We start from the raw sequence: 14189 nt of genomic DNA, 5'->3' as shown, positions 1-14189 counted from the left end.
ACTTTCACTAAAACTAGGACTACTTGAATATGTAGGAGGGGAAGAGTTTTGTTTTCTTAATGCCTTTTTAGTATATGTGTGTGTGTGTGTATATATATATTTTTTTTTTTTTTAAAAACCTTACTTTAATCTTACTGAATGTTTCATCTTGGAGTCTTCTCTTCCATTTCGACATTTGGACTCTTGGGTAAACTTAGTAAGGATTAGATTCTTAAAGGTTCAGGGAGAAATACAGTGGGATTTTTCCACACCTGTGTACTAGTACTGTGTGTGTTCTTCCTTCCAGGAAAGTACCTGTAAGACTCCCATTAGAGTTTGTCTGACTCTGTATTGAAAAACCAGATTTAATTTTTTTGCTGCAGTTCAGTCAAGCTGATCAGTGCTTCCCTAACTGACATTTGCATAATAATCTTAATAGTAAACTTGCCCAGTGGTTTAAATACTATGCTAACCTGTTCCTATATATGGCTATAGAAAAGCCTTACAGTTCAGTTTTACAAAGAGTAGTATGAATTCTTCATTGCCTGCTTCAAGTCTAGTTGTTACCTTTTTGACTGATGTCTAGCAAGAAGATGGCAATTTTCTGTAGTTTAAGATGCTGTTAATTTTAAATAGTTTGTGGATTAATTGCTGGGTCTGTTGGGAATGAAGACTAAGTATGTGAGTAGAATTAGTGGACTGAAATACAGTATTTAAGAGGATAAAATAGTTTGGGTTTTTAATATGAATTAGACTGTTGCCGTCAGTAGACTTTTTAACATGTCAGTGTGTTACAAGTAGACCAAGAACTATTCTTCATTAGCTGGCTTTCCCAGATACCAGGTATTGAAAAGTTCCAAGCTTGTGACTTTGGCTCACTTCAGCGCAATGTCTAGTCAGAGCTAGACTGAGAAGCTCTTCACTCCAGTATTGTCCATGTGGTGAAGCATTGCTTTTTTGTTTTGAGTGGGGATAGTTGAGGTACAAATGCTCTAGGACCATGCTTTGGACAAATGGTCTGTTTGCCTTTCTCTACTCTTATGTTACCTCTCCCAGAATTGGATCAGCTCACTTTTTAAAAAAAACAACAAACAAACAAAAAAACCACAAAAACAAACAAACAAACAAAAAAACCCCAAGAAGAAAGCTCTTTTCACTTAACAACAGCAGGCAGCCTGTCTGCAGCTGACTTCGGGGGGGGGGGGGGGGGGGGGTGTGCTGTGAAAATGAACTTATTTGAGCTTTCAGTAGATCATATATGCTCTCTGGACACCTCTTAGAGCATCTGGAACTTTGGAGATGCTTTTTGTAATCTGAAGAGGTTGCAGAGGACTTGCTGTGATTTTCTGTTCTTGATTGAGCTATGGATTTGGAGACAACATCTGGGAGCAGGTGTGCAGTCTCCATGTGAATCTAATACCTGCCAGCTCTCTAGGGAAAACAGGATAAAAGTTGGATTTGGGGAACTGGTAGAAAGGCTGTAGGATTGTACCAAGAGGGTGGGAAGAGATCAGTGACACCATAAGCGACCACTGGTATTAGTAAAGAGTTTGGCACTCTACATTTTGTTAAGGAAGTTTTGGCTTTATAGAACTGAAGGTAACGTACACGTCTATATTCGCAGCGTATATACATCTTAGTACATTTTTTTTTAAAGTTGGTATATACCTTGTTCATGTCTATTACAGAGTTCTTGTTCAAGTAACCTGTAATCTCTTCCAGCATTACAAGTAGATCAAGAACTATTCTTCATTAGCTGGATTTCCCAGATAAAAGGTATTGAAAAGATCCAAGCTTGTGACTTTGGCTCACTTCAGCACAAAGCAGTAAAATGTAGTGACTTTAATATATGAATGAAATCCAAGAACATGCATAAGTGATATTAAACCCTCAACTAACTCAAGATAAGCAAAAGGGTTAACCTTTTTGCCTCATCCTCAATCATGTATTGAAAATGACAATGCTACATATATCCTGCCAAGGATTGATGAGTATCTCTTCTATTATTAAAGGGAAGTGTAATATATAACTTTATGTCTGTATGTAGCCTCACTACTTAAGCAACTTTCCTTGAATTAACTATGCAAGTTCTCTGGACACAATAATTTTTTATTTATTTTTTAATAGGGTCTGTCGTCCCCCCCCCTCCCCCCCAGCTGTTCACACTTCTACAGCTTGTGCAGACTTACTCCGCAAGATTTAACTATCTCTAGTGCCTTGTGTAAAGTTAATTTATGCTTAATGTTTATGTCTGCTGGAGGAGTGTTTCCTTCCCTTGTCCTTTAAAGAACTAATCTATATTTCAAGCATAATTTGCTTTTAGCTTTACCTATCCAAGAAAAGATTTTTGCTTATTCCAAACACTGAGAGTCACCATCCAATTTTTAAAAACCTGAAAGCTAAGAATAACAACAGATACTTTTTTTAAAGTGTTTGTGCTGGCTATCAATGCTGAAGGGTTTTTCTTTTTTTTTTTTTCTTATTTCATTTATTACTACCATCTCCATTCTTTCATGAAGGATCTTGTAAAACATTTGATATTGTTGTCACTTTATAAGGAGTTGTGAATAGTTTGTCTTAGAGCTCAGGATACTCAAGAGTATTTCCAAAATGCAGCGTTCACATATTTTGCAGGCTGGTTTTTGGTGTAAATGACTACTTTCTGCTCAGGTAGGAATATGAGATATTCCTATTTCAAGAGCTGCAGCACCTCTATCAAGACACTCTTTGAAACACTTGCATATGGACTAGGAGCAGACTTCTGTATTGTTAATTTCTCTTTGTTCAACAGGAATATCAACATGAATGAATATCAACAGCTGTTTCTTTAGCTTGGGGAGGAGGGGAGAAGGATCAGGGTTTTTTGTTTTGTTTTAAAATTTGGATTCCTTCTTCAGTTCTGTTCCCTAAGTGACTATGCAATGTTTGGCTGGTCTTCCTGGGAGGACAGAAGTAACCAGAGAGCAATACTAGCCCTTTTAGCAGAAGAGCCAATTCAAAATGGACTTGAAGTTGTGGCCAAAAGCTTGAATTTATAACATGGTTCACGTTTATGTATTTGCAAGCCCCAGTGAAAATACATTTCATGTACTTGCAGCTTTCCATTCTTTCAGTAAGTGGCATTTTGGGAAGGTGAGTTTGTGTGTGGGGAGAAAAAAAAAATCTGAAAGGGAATTCAGAGTCTACAATTTCTTTTGCCCAGAGCCTGCAATTGGCTACTTCTGTTCACATGTATGCCAGTGGTTTAAGACAGATAATGTGGCTCTTTGTAGCCAAATTTTCAGTGGGATTTAGAAATCTGTAAATTGAACCATATTAGAAAATATTATTACATATGATTAATAGATGTTGCAAAGATACGGTCTGTAAGATACTATTCAGAACATGGCAGCAGAAATGGTACATATTATCAATACAGTTGCCAACGATGGGGTGTTTTTTTTAAAGAATGTAATAAGTGTAGTAATTACCTATTTGTGAGGTGAAGACGTCAAAAATGGAGACTAATGTGTGACCATATTTGGTCATATTATAATTCACTCCAAATGATTGAAAGTTGACTTCAATAATTATAATTGTAAATGCAAATGTACATGTCTGTTCTTGGGTATGGTTGAAGCACAGACATGAATGATGGATTTGCAGAGGGAGGGGGTTAGGTAAACTACCGCTATCGCCCTTGTTCCCTCTGCTGCCGTTTCCTCAGCGCCACCAAATACATTATTTGTTCCCCATCCCAAGGCAAGAGAGTAGCTGCAATCTCTTCCCCCTCTATGGCTGTGTTTTTGACCAGCCCTCTTTTAGTCTTTTTTTTTTAAAGTGAGATAGTTTTGCACCTGAAAATGGTTCTTTAGCTCACTAAAACTATGAATGGATGCAGCCATTTGAAAATGTCTTTTAAGTGATAGTTTTGCTACTTTTTTGCTAGTGAAAGAATCCATCAAAACCTTTACCTTTTTTTCTGGCTCACTTGTGTCATTCTCTTTAGTCATATCACCTCTGTAAGAGTACATGCAAATGGAACAGGGAATTATATGAGCTTATTTAAGGAGAGGTTATGTACCACAGTCAGCAGTAAATTTAGTGAAGTGTTTAATGCTTTTCAACTTAGAGAATACCGTAACTTTTTGAAATGGCACTTGTAAATAGATGACCTGGCAAAACTAGCTATTGAAGCTGGATAGTAGCAGGCAGAAATAAAGAATAACTTCCTAGGTTAGAAACTTGTATTAATAATAGTCTAGGCCTAATGTTTTCCACGATCATATTGCCAGGAGGAGGAGGGAGGAAAAAAAAAAAAGGAAAGAAAGAAGCTGTGGGCAAGCTTTAAGTAATTCCATGTTGCAGTTGCCAAACCAGTTCCACATGGATAATGCATATGCTGAATTGCTCTTTGTTTTTTAAATCTATTTTTAAAAGTTTCTTTGTGATGCTGCTTTTAACAATATTTGATTCCATAAAATGCCCCAGAGACTTAGCTGGTGAAGGACAAAATTCTGTATCATTGCAGATTGTATCATGCTGCTGTATTAAGTCTAGAACAAAATCGACTCAATATTTTAAAAGCAGTTACTCTTTTCTTTTTCAGGCTAGCAAGCAATTGAAGACGGACAAATCAGCATTTGGGCTTGAAGTGAAGGGAAGATTAGAGTGAGCAAGAAGGGTTATGAGTCAGAAAACCACGCTGTTGTGTGGCTGACTGAGACCCCATTTGGTCAGAAAGGTTTTTAAACACTACAGCAACATTCTTTTAAAGTTTCTACTTAGTACCTTTCTGTGGAGACTGAAATTGAGGGACATTTCTGACAGCTCAGGTTGGAAGAAAAAGCCTTAAACACAACGGATTTTTAAAATTGAATCTTTTTCTGTGCTGACAGTCTTCATGTTAACCTTTTCATTATGCAAATGAATGGGGCATGCTTCCCTACTTGCATCATTGTGCAGGGCTTTCTGGTTGTCCCTTTTTTTTCCCCCCTATTTTTTGGCAGTGTTTTTCATTCCATGGTCAGTGAGTGGTAACACACTAAAGGAATCTGTGAATAGACAGCGCTGCTGTAACTGCAGATACATGTCACCAGTCTAAAAAATTGTGCTATGTACCTTGAACATCAGAAACCTAGGCACTTTTTTTTTTTTAAGAAAAGAAAAAAGCCGGATATTGCTAGAATTGCCCTGCAAAATCTTACATGCTTCTTCCATCTAAAGGGAAACATTAAGACCAGTAAAGGTGGCACATTCTCATCAGACCAGGGGTTGATCTAAACCATTGGCAGCACAGGAATGAAACGTAAGTGCCTGTTCCCTCTACCCACAACCAGCAGGAGCCTGTGACTCGGTGTGCGCACAGAGCACAGGGAAAACAGCGCCTCGGTCACCAGTGCTGAGATCACACCTTTGTGTTTTGCAGAATTAAGGACTTGTGCTGTACGTGCTCAACATATGGGGCGAGGAAGAAGCACCATTACAAGGCTGTGCTGCTCTGCAAACCCTAGTGAAGGTCTCTTGCATGTGGTACCTTCAAAAGAGCTTGCTCAGCTTGCAGCAGCTAAGGGGGAGAATATGGGTCTCTGTTTAGCCTAATTTAATCTTTCTCTTGTTTACCCCTTGTAGGCTGGTGTTTCTTAGCCTGGACTGCATGCAGGGGACAGCTCTAAGACTCCCATAAGCTCCTAAACTGATTTTGTTTGGAAACCACTTCATTCTTCATGCCTATGCCTAAAGATTTTTTTGCTGTGTCAGAGGGAAGGGAGAGGAAGTCTAACTGTGGAGCAGGCTTGGAGGGAGAAAAAAAAATCCTTTATATCTGTGAAGTTTGACAAAAATGTTTTCTGTTTTGTTTACCTTAGTAGATGTTTCCTATTCCCAGGTGAATGGTGCCTTAAGTCTTAAAACGGTGGGTTAAATTTAAGATATGAGCTATTTTGGGTGCCTAATCTGAAAGAGCCATTTGGGATTTGATGTTGAGAGGCAGATAAACAGCAGTTCTGCAAATCAGCACCTCCAAACGAAAGTTGCTATGGAGAGCCTGAACATCTTGTAGTTTCTAAATTGATGAACTGAAATTTTGGAACATGACTTAAGCTTTCATGTGACAGCAACAATGATTAGTTACTGCATACATTCCTCTTCTGGTTTCTCTGTGCTACATGATGACATGAAAAGTTTCTTTACAAATTTCTATTTTTAATATTAAAAATATTTCCAGTACTGTTACAAATTCACTTCGGTATGGGTTCATTGCTTGTGTTCTTTTCTCAGATGGCTATGTCATCTTCTGAAAGCAGGCTAGGCAAATTGTAATGCAGGTCTTGGCATGTCCCTATAGCGTTCATTGTTAGTGTGTGGTAAGCATGTCTAGGCACACTACAAAGGAGCAACAGTGCATGATACCAGGACTGGTTTGGCTCTTTGAAGCCCAGAGTGATACAAACCTTGCCAAAGAGCTGGGGTAGCTCCTGCAGGGACAAGTGTTGAGACAGAGTGCAACTAAAGGTGCATCTCTTATAACACGCTGGCTTGAAATGACCTTTCTCAGCTTTCAGTAGCAGTTTTGCCAGGACAGAGTACAGCTCAGGTTGATTTAAAATTAGGTCTCAGGTAGGCTGACCTTGTGTATAACTGAAACAATGCTTTTGAGATGCTGGCTGAATGTGTCCCAGCAGCAGGGAGTTGAACTCTAGTGTTAAGATTGGAACTAAGATATGTGATAGAGAGAAGATCGATAGAAGGGAAATTTGTTGTTGTTGCTGGTCACATCAGAGGGTGCAACAATGGGACGCTCACTGTTAGTCCTGGAGACCTTGCTTCACCAGAGCCTCCTTCTCCCCCACAGCAGCCTCATCTGTGCTTTTTAAAAAACAAGCAGATCCTGCCTGTGCAGTCCCAGCCATGGCATTTCCTACTTGAGCTCTCCAACAAGAGGATATGGGAGTTACCAGGAGTACTGAACCCTGCAAAAAGGGCCTTTGGGTAAGGTATTTATGGAGTTTCAGATGTTGCCAGGTTAGCTAGGGTGCACTCCTCTGTTCCGTTCTTTCAGCTGATCACTTCTGTTTGTGGGCAGCACGCAGTTTAGTTCTGCATGTGCTCCATGTGCTGTATGAACTGCTGGGCACGACCAGTTTTCTGTGCCGACCAGAGCCTGGACTAATTTCTGGGAAGCATGGAACTGTGGCTCTGGGGGGTGGGAGCCAGCGAAAGAGGAATCGGGGGCTCCACCTCTTCCCTCCTCCCTGCGCAGGAAGTTATGTGGGAGTTTGCTGGGCTGTCACCCTCGCTGGGACGCTGCCTCCAGGACAAACAAAGGGGGTATGACCTCACTCAGCTCTGCTCCCTTGCCATGAAACGCCATAAACAAGGACTGCTTGCATGTGATAGTTCTCGTTAATCTAAACACAGCTAATACAAAAGATGTGCAAGGCTCTCTACAAACTGTTCAGCAAAACATCAGAGTTGAAAAGCCTCATTAGCGAGCACTTAACTAACATGCTGCTAATTTTGAAAAGAAGCTCAGAAAATAGCCAGTGGACTCCTGCAGCCTCTTTCCTGAACTCCTGAATGGTCATTAAAACCACTGTTGTCCTGTTTAAGGAATTTGAAGTGTGTTTCTTAAGGCTAAAATGTGTTCAGAGCATCCCCATCTCACCCCGGTGGAATAAGACCAGACCCAGAGGCTGAGAGCACTGGATGAGCTTTGCTGTCCATAGTGTCATCTCAAGTATTACTTGCTTCACTTCTTTTTCTCTTGCTCTCACACCTCCTCACCTGTGCCAGTAACCCAGTCAAAGCTGACATAACAGACCAGGTTGGGGAATTGATCTGGGACTTGGAAGGTTCTGCGTGCTCATTCCCTCGTGAGCTGGCAGCGCTGCGAGGCTCGTGCAGCGCTGACAGTAGGTGGGAAGAGGCAGAGGTCACTTAATGTGGTACCAGTACTGAGAAGGGCATATGAAACAGTTTTTATTTGGCGTTCTTCCTCCTTGTTACTTATAGGGCTCCTTTTTCAGGATACAAATTATATACATTTAAAAGCAGTATTATGGAAGTGTTCCATATTGAAGGTGCCTAGTCTTTTCAGGATTAACGTTCAAGCAGTGAGTAAACTAGTTCTTGCTTAATAAGACAACTGGAAAATATTATCTGATTTTTAAAAGGAGAACAGTTCCCAATTAAAAGTAGCCTTGAGCGTTTGATGCTTAACTCCAGTTGAGTTCCTAGGCTGCTGCTCTAGCAAGGACATCTTTTTAAGTCAGTGATAAAAACTTGACTACTTTTTCAGGGTAAAACCTTACGTGCTATGTTAAAAAAAACAAAATGAGGTATCTGCAAAATACTTTGTCTTGTTTCATCTCTTCTCTATTTTGGCTCTTTTTTCCTTCTGTTCACATTCTCCAGCCCCAGGTGGTGAAGCCGGTGAAATGCTGGTGCATGTTACCCGCGTTCATTGATGAGCTTGGCACTGAAGAACTGTTACAAACCACTGTTGTGGTCCTGCTACTATGCGTAATCCTATTTATTGTTTCACTTCTGCCTGAAGTTTTGTTATGGATGGAGGGTTTGTTTGTAAATTCCTTTGGTGTTTCTCAACTTGGTAAGATCTGTAGGGGGTGGGGGTTTAGTGTGTTACTCCTCTGCCAAAAATACTTGTACACATCCTTTAAGTGTCCTATTGTCTTAGGCTTCTTGCAGCTGCTTTATGATTTTTTTTTTAATTTAATTTTTTTACTATCCCTACTTTCACTATTTGCTGAGTTTTTTTCTGATTAATCACGAAATCCCAATTTAACAGTCATGGAGACTGTGCAGAATTATTTACTTACTAATGTAAAGTCCCTTCTTAAACAAGTTGTTGCTTTATAAAACTCGATGGGATGACCTGGCACTTTGTGTACTTCTCAGAGAGCCCTTGTGAGTTAGGTGAGTTCTGTTGCTTCCTTCTATTGATAGGAACAGGGAGGCAACAATTAGCAAGTCCTAACCCAGTGCAAATTAAAGACAGTCTTTTATTGATTTTTTCTTTTTTTTTTTTTTTTTTCCCCCTCCCATCTCTTTAAGTTTTCATACCACCACTCAGTCTCCTTTTTATGGTCTGAAGCAGACAATAGATAAAGATCTTAATGAAAATAGCTGTGGGCAAGACAAATGTCAGATATTGAAAGAGCACGTATAGCACAGGGTAAGATATTAGCAACTCATACATTCATGTTGACCTTTGTCCTTTAATGCCAGAATGCTTGTGCCACTTGAAAGCAGCATACTGAGAATAAATCACTTCTATTAACCCCACCTTTGTAAAACAAAAAAGGCAGTTGTAGCACACTGTCACTGTCCTGAAATGGAAGAAAAAGCCCTTGTTATACACATGGCTAGGAATGCATTTTGGAGATTTTAAAAGGCCTGGTTTAGGCAATCTGAACCCCTCCCGGAAAGCCCCTAAGATCACTAGTCTTCTGGAAAAGTACTATTCAAATAGCAGGCCAAATAACCTAATGTGGAACGGTGATCTATTTGTGTGGTTTGGATCCATCATTTGGAATGCTCTAGTGAAAAAGTAAGTCCCTTAAATTCATATGGATGCTATAAAAAAGCATTAGAAAGATTTTGCTCTTTTAACTGTATAGACTTTTATCAGGTAAACTTTTCCTTTCTGCTCAGCAGCCAAGAAACTGTGCTCTGCATGGGGTAGCTGGGAGTTACATGGGTAAATTGGATCTAAGTGTTGTGAATTTTAGCATCACTGTACCTAAATTTTGATTGCCTGGAAGAATGCAGATTCTTTCGTGTTGTTGCTAAATTTTCTATGACATAAGTGAGGCAATTACACTGGAAGCCTACTGAACTGATAGTTTCTTAAAGCAGGCCTTAATAAAAGTTGATGCATGTTTTTAAACTACCTCTCAAGCACCCCTTGGCAGATACACACTGAGAGACACTCCGTTTCCCTCTAATTTCTCTACTCTGGACCTCCTGAAAGTAGGTACCTGAGTCTTGAATTTTAAAAAAGCAAAAAATTTGCTTTTCTTCTCTCTCTGCAAATCACAGTTGGTCAAAGGCTAATGCTGCTTCTTGCACAAGTCATTTTGGCTTTGTAGCCATGATTAAATCGTGCTTTCTTTGAGGCTAGCTCTTCTACAAGTCAGAAACTGTGTGGGGTTGAATTCTCTCAGGAAGAAGATAAAGAGCTACAGTTTACTGCATCTTGGGTGAGTTTCCTAACTGCTGATGCATAAAAGGAGAAATACCCTGTAGGTGTCCTTGTGGGATGCATAAGGCTCAAGGCTCTCGCATAAGACAAGCATAGGAACACCAGGCAGGCTCCTGGGTGTTCACCTTCCCTGAATGTGCTCCACAAATTTGAATTCTGAAACCTGCTGTGCTTCTGCACTGCAGTGTTTTCAAGACTAGATGGTACATTATTATGAACTTGGATGATCATAGGATGCTTAAATTCCTACATTGATATGACCTTCATTCTCCGGTGTATAGGACAGCAACAGAGTATGTGACAAAACACTTTATTCCATATATTTGTGTCTGTATTACTGCCTCTACCACCCTCCCCAGCCCACAACATGCTACCTCATCACAGGGCTTCCTAGATGAAGCTCCTATGGTAGTGGCGTATTGACAATGCAGAGAATGGATAGGTGCTCATGGTGTTTTCCAGCATCTTCAGGCATTGCGTATAAAGCAAACATGCCGCCCGTGCTGCATTTGAGAAAGTAAATCTGCCCACAAGTTGTGAAGGGATAGGACTGGAAACATGGAAATTCTTGAAGGGTCTCTAGTTCAAGAAATAAGTTTAGGGTATGTCAGCATCTCATCCTTCAGTGAGGACGAGGACATTCCTGGGCTGTCTTTGGAACTGGATGTGGCATAATCACATTGGATGGTGTTCTCCTGAATTAAGTTCTGCTGAAGGACAGGACTAGTTCAGTGCAGAACCATAAGGACATGGCTGATCTGTATTTAGCTGAAAAAACACTGTCTCCATGCAATGCTGTAGCTGCGTACCTCTGTTGGCACTCCATTGCACAGCTGATACGATCTTTCAGTTCATGTTTTAGACCAGAAAGATAGAGACAGGTCTTAACTGCTTAACATGCTTAAACAGACACTTTTTAAAATAAGTTTCTGAAAATCATTGTAGTCGTTCTGTTGATAAAGTCTTTAACCCCCCTTTTCTCATCCCAGGAATGGCCATGCCAAAGAAAACACTTTTTTTTTTTAAGTTTCTAAACCTCTTGTGGGATCAAGACAGACCAACCGGTTAATTAAATTATGTGTGCCAATCTGATGCTCACATTAAATCTACCTGAAGGGCACATGTATTATTTTAGCATACAGGACGTTCTGTATTAACTGATCACACTGTTTTCAGGTAACTATCCTTAAAAAGGGACAAATCATTCAAAATTAAGTGGCTGAATAATACAGAAACTACGGCAAAACATCTTTTAAAAGGTCAACCACAGATGATAAGGAAGTGCCTCATTCAGGAAGCAGTGGTAAAAGCACATTGAACAGAAGTTATTGGGGAAAATTCTCAGCTGATGTATATAAGCGCAACTATGCTGACATCAGGCCTGTTGAATCCTTGCTATTACTATACAGCATTCACAAACCAAGAAAACATATTGACACATTTGCTGGCTAAGTCGTTATTTACTACCTTCAAATATACAGGCCTTTGCCACTTTGATAATAGAGTTCAGATGCATTGTTTTCCACAGAAGACAGCAAAGGTCCATTGTTCAAGATTGTCAATAGGCAGAGAATATTCTGCCGTGTATGTGTTTCAAAATTGGGTTGAATGTTTGGGGTTTTTTTCCCCCGATGCATTATGCAGTAATTCTGCCCCATTAGTCAGCAGATGTATTTGATTCTAGGTATCAGTTCTGGTCTCTGTGTATTAGCTCAGGATTATTTTATTAAGACTTTTTCGTCCATGTGAAAAGTGTGTGGGTATCTGAGCCCACTTGATCTTGAATTCAGTGTGTATGTTTGTGCCCACTGTTTCTTTGAAAGACTACTGTAGGTCAGGGTTTTAAAGGCCTGGATAAAAGCTTTAATTATTTTATCAATGCATCCACCAATGGTCTGGTTTAGCAGAATGTACAATAAGCTGCAGACTTTTTTTTTTTTTCCCCCCCTTTGTAAGGCCATAGCAGGCCACTCATTTTTTGGGAAAAAAAATACTTCTTAACACAAGACTGCATTTGGATGCAAATATTTTTGAGATGCTCTCATGGGACTGCTGTTTTGTCCAAGAAACACTCAGTACCTGGAACGGCTTGTATGTACAGATAACATTTTCCTGTTGTACCAAAATACGGCCATGAGGGTGCATGTGTGTGTGTTGGTCATGAAGAATACCTCGCAATTATCTTCAGTCTGTTTCACTCACAAGCTTGATCTAGGTTGCTCCTGAAGAAATACTCATCAGTCTAGAGAACAAGCGTACTCTGTTTTACAGAATGATCCATATATGATTTTAGGCTAACGGTTAACATGGAAATCACCATATCTGTGGCCAGCATGATTCTTTCCATCACTGGTGCTGCGGATGGGTCCCCTTCTTACTCTGTGAGTCTTTGCAAATAACTCAAGGCTTTGAAAATGCCGAAGTCCTACTTCTAGCCTTCCCTCCCGTTTGCAAAATGTGTTTCTCACACTTCAAAACCAATTTATGTTAGTAAATCTTAGGTCCTGGCACAATCCTGAAAAACATCACTTTCCTTCATTTTTTTTCTCCTTTGGCTGGAGGTTGTAATTCTTTAAGCCTTTGGCATTTGATGCTTTGCCAATCTATCTGAGGCTGTCTGTTGTTCTCTGCCAAAAAACCCACAATATCCTTCTTTATAGCCTGGCGACTTAGCACATGCTGTATATTACCTTCTGCAGCCTTACATGGGAAATGAGGATTTGTACATTTTTGGAAGACCCAAAGTCTTCTGCAACTTCATATATATATCTCTATCTCCTGATAATCATGCTGTGACATTATTGAAACAGCACATCTTTGATCAAGTTCATTCATTGAGCTTGAAATTAAAGAGTTAGTGGAGAAGTTACATGGTTCTCTATCAATTAATCTGTATTAGCTGGAGGAAGTTTGTTTCTATGAAATTTTCAGGTAGGGGCCCTAAAATGATAGCTTTACTTTTTGGGCCAACTGAACATCTTCACAATTTTGTTTCTTTCTGTTGTTATAGTGTTTTTTCTTGAAAGGAAAAGCATTAGTGCTGTGAAACTGTTTGACATATTAAAACATGTGACTTGTGTGTGTTCTTTATGTGATGCTTTCTCCTTGATATTTGATTTATTTGCAGAGCATATCACATGCTGCAATTGCAGCTTTCCAGTATCTGTGTTTATAATCTTCACTTAAGCAGCAGAGTCCAGAATTCTGTGTTATGAAAAGTTTTCTGTTCTCTTTCATTTTTCTTTGAAAAATCAAAAATGTTTTGCAGTTCCTTCCTGCTTTGGAGCCAATTCTTTTCAGGCTTTCCACAATCTCAGCAAACCTTCTGCTTGCTATTTCAAGTGAACCGGTTAGACATGCAACAAGTTACAGATTTCAGACCCCTGTATACAGCAAAGCTGTTCCCTTTTTCTAATTGCGGATACCATGACCTGCTAGACTTTTCCCGTCTCACAGTCCTCACTTAAGCTCTTAGACTTGTCAACTGTTTCCAGATTTTTTTTTATTTTTTTTAATCCTGGTTCTAGCTGTAAAGTAGGTCATTCAGAGTTAGCCTAGGATTAAGTTTTTCAGATCTTATTCCCAAAATATGTCACTTAGAATCAACTGAAACCATTCTGAGCACTTCCAAAAGCTGAAACTATGCAGAATAGTAAAATATTTCATTTAAAAATATTTCCTTTTTTTTTTTTTAAATCTTCTTTCTAGCAAGCTAACTACCTTTAAGTAAATTTTGAATCTAGAAGTAAACATGAATTAGTGGTGTGTATTGCCTTTATAATTTCCTATTGTCAAAAAAAGCAGTTTTCTTTGGATGTCTTTTAAGCTGGGCAAAAAAAAGCCCAAAAAACAAAACCCAAAGAAAACTCACACCAGCAAATATTCACTTTGATTAGCGAATGAAAAAGCAAACCCAGTAATCTTCAGCACAGCTCTGCTGCCAGTTCTGGTGCTGGAGGCTATAGACTTGTCTCCCCTTTCCCTGCAGCACTGGGGTAACTCCTGA

The sequence above is a fragment of the Ciconia boyciana genome, chromosome 3 (genome assembly GCF_034638445.1).
Source record: "Ciconia boyciana chromosome 3, ASM3463844v1, whole genome shotgun sequence".
Taxonomy (NCBI): domain Eukaryota; kingdom Metazoa; phylum Chordata; class Aves; order Ciconiiformes; family Ciconiidae; genus Ciconia; species Ciconia boyciana.
This window is presented reverse-complemented; position numbering follows the sequence as displayed.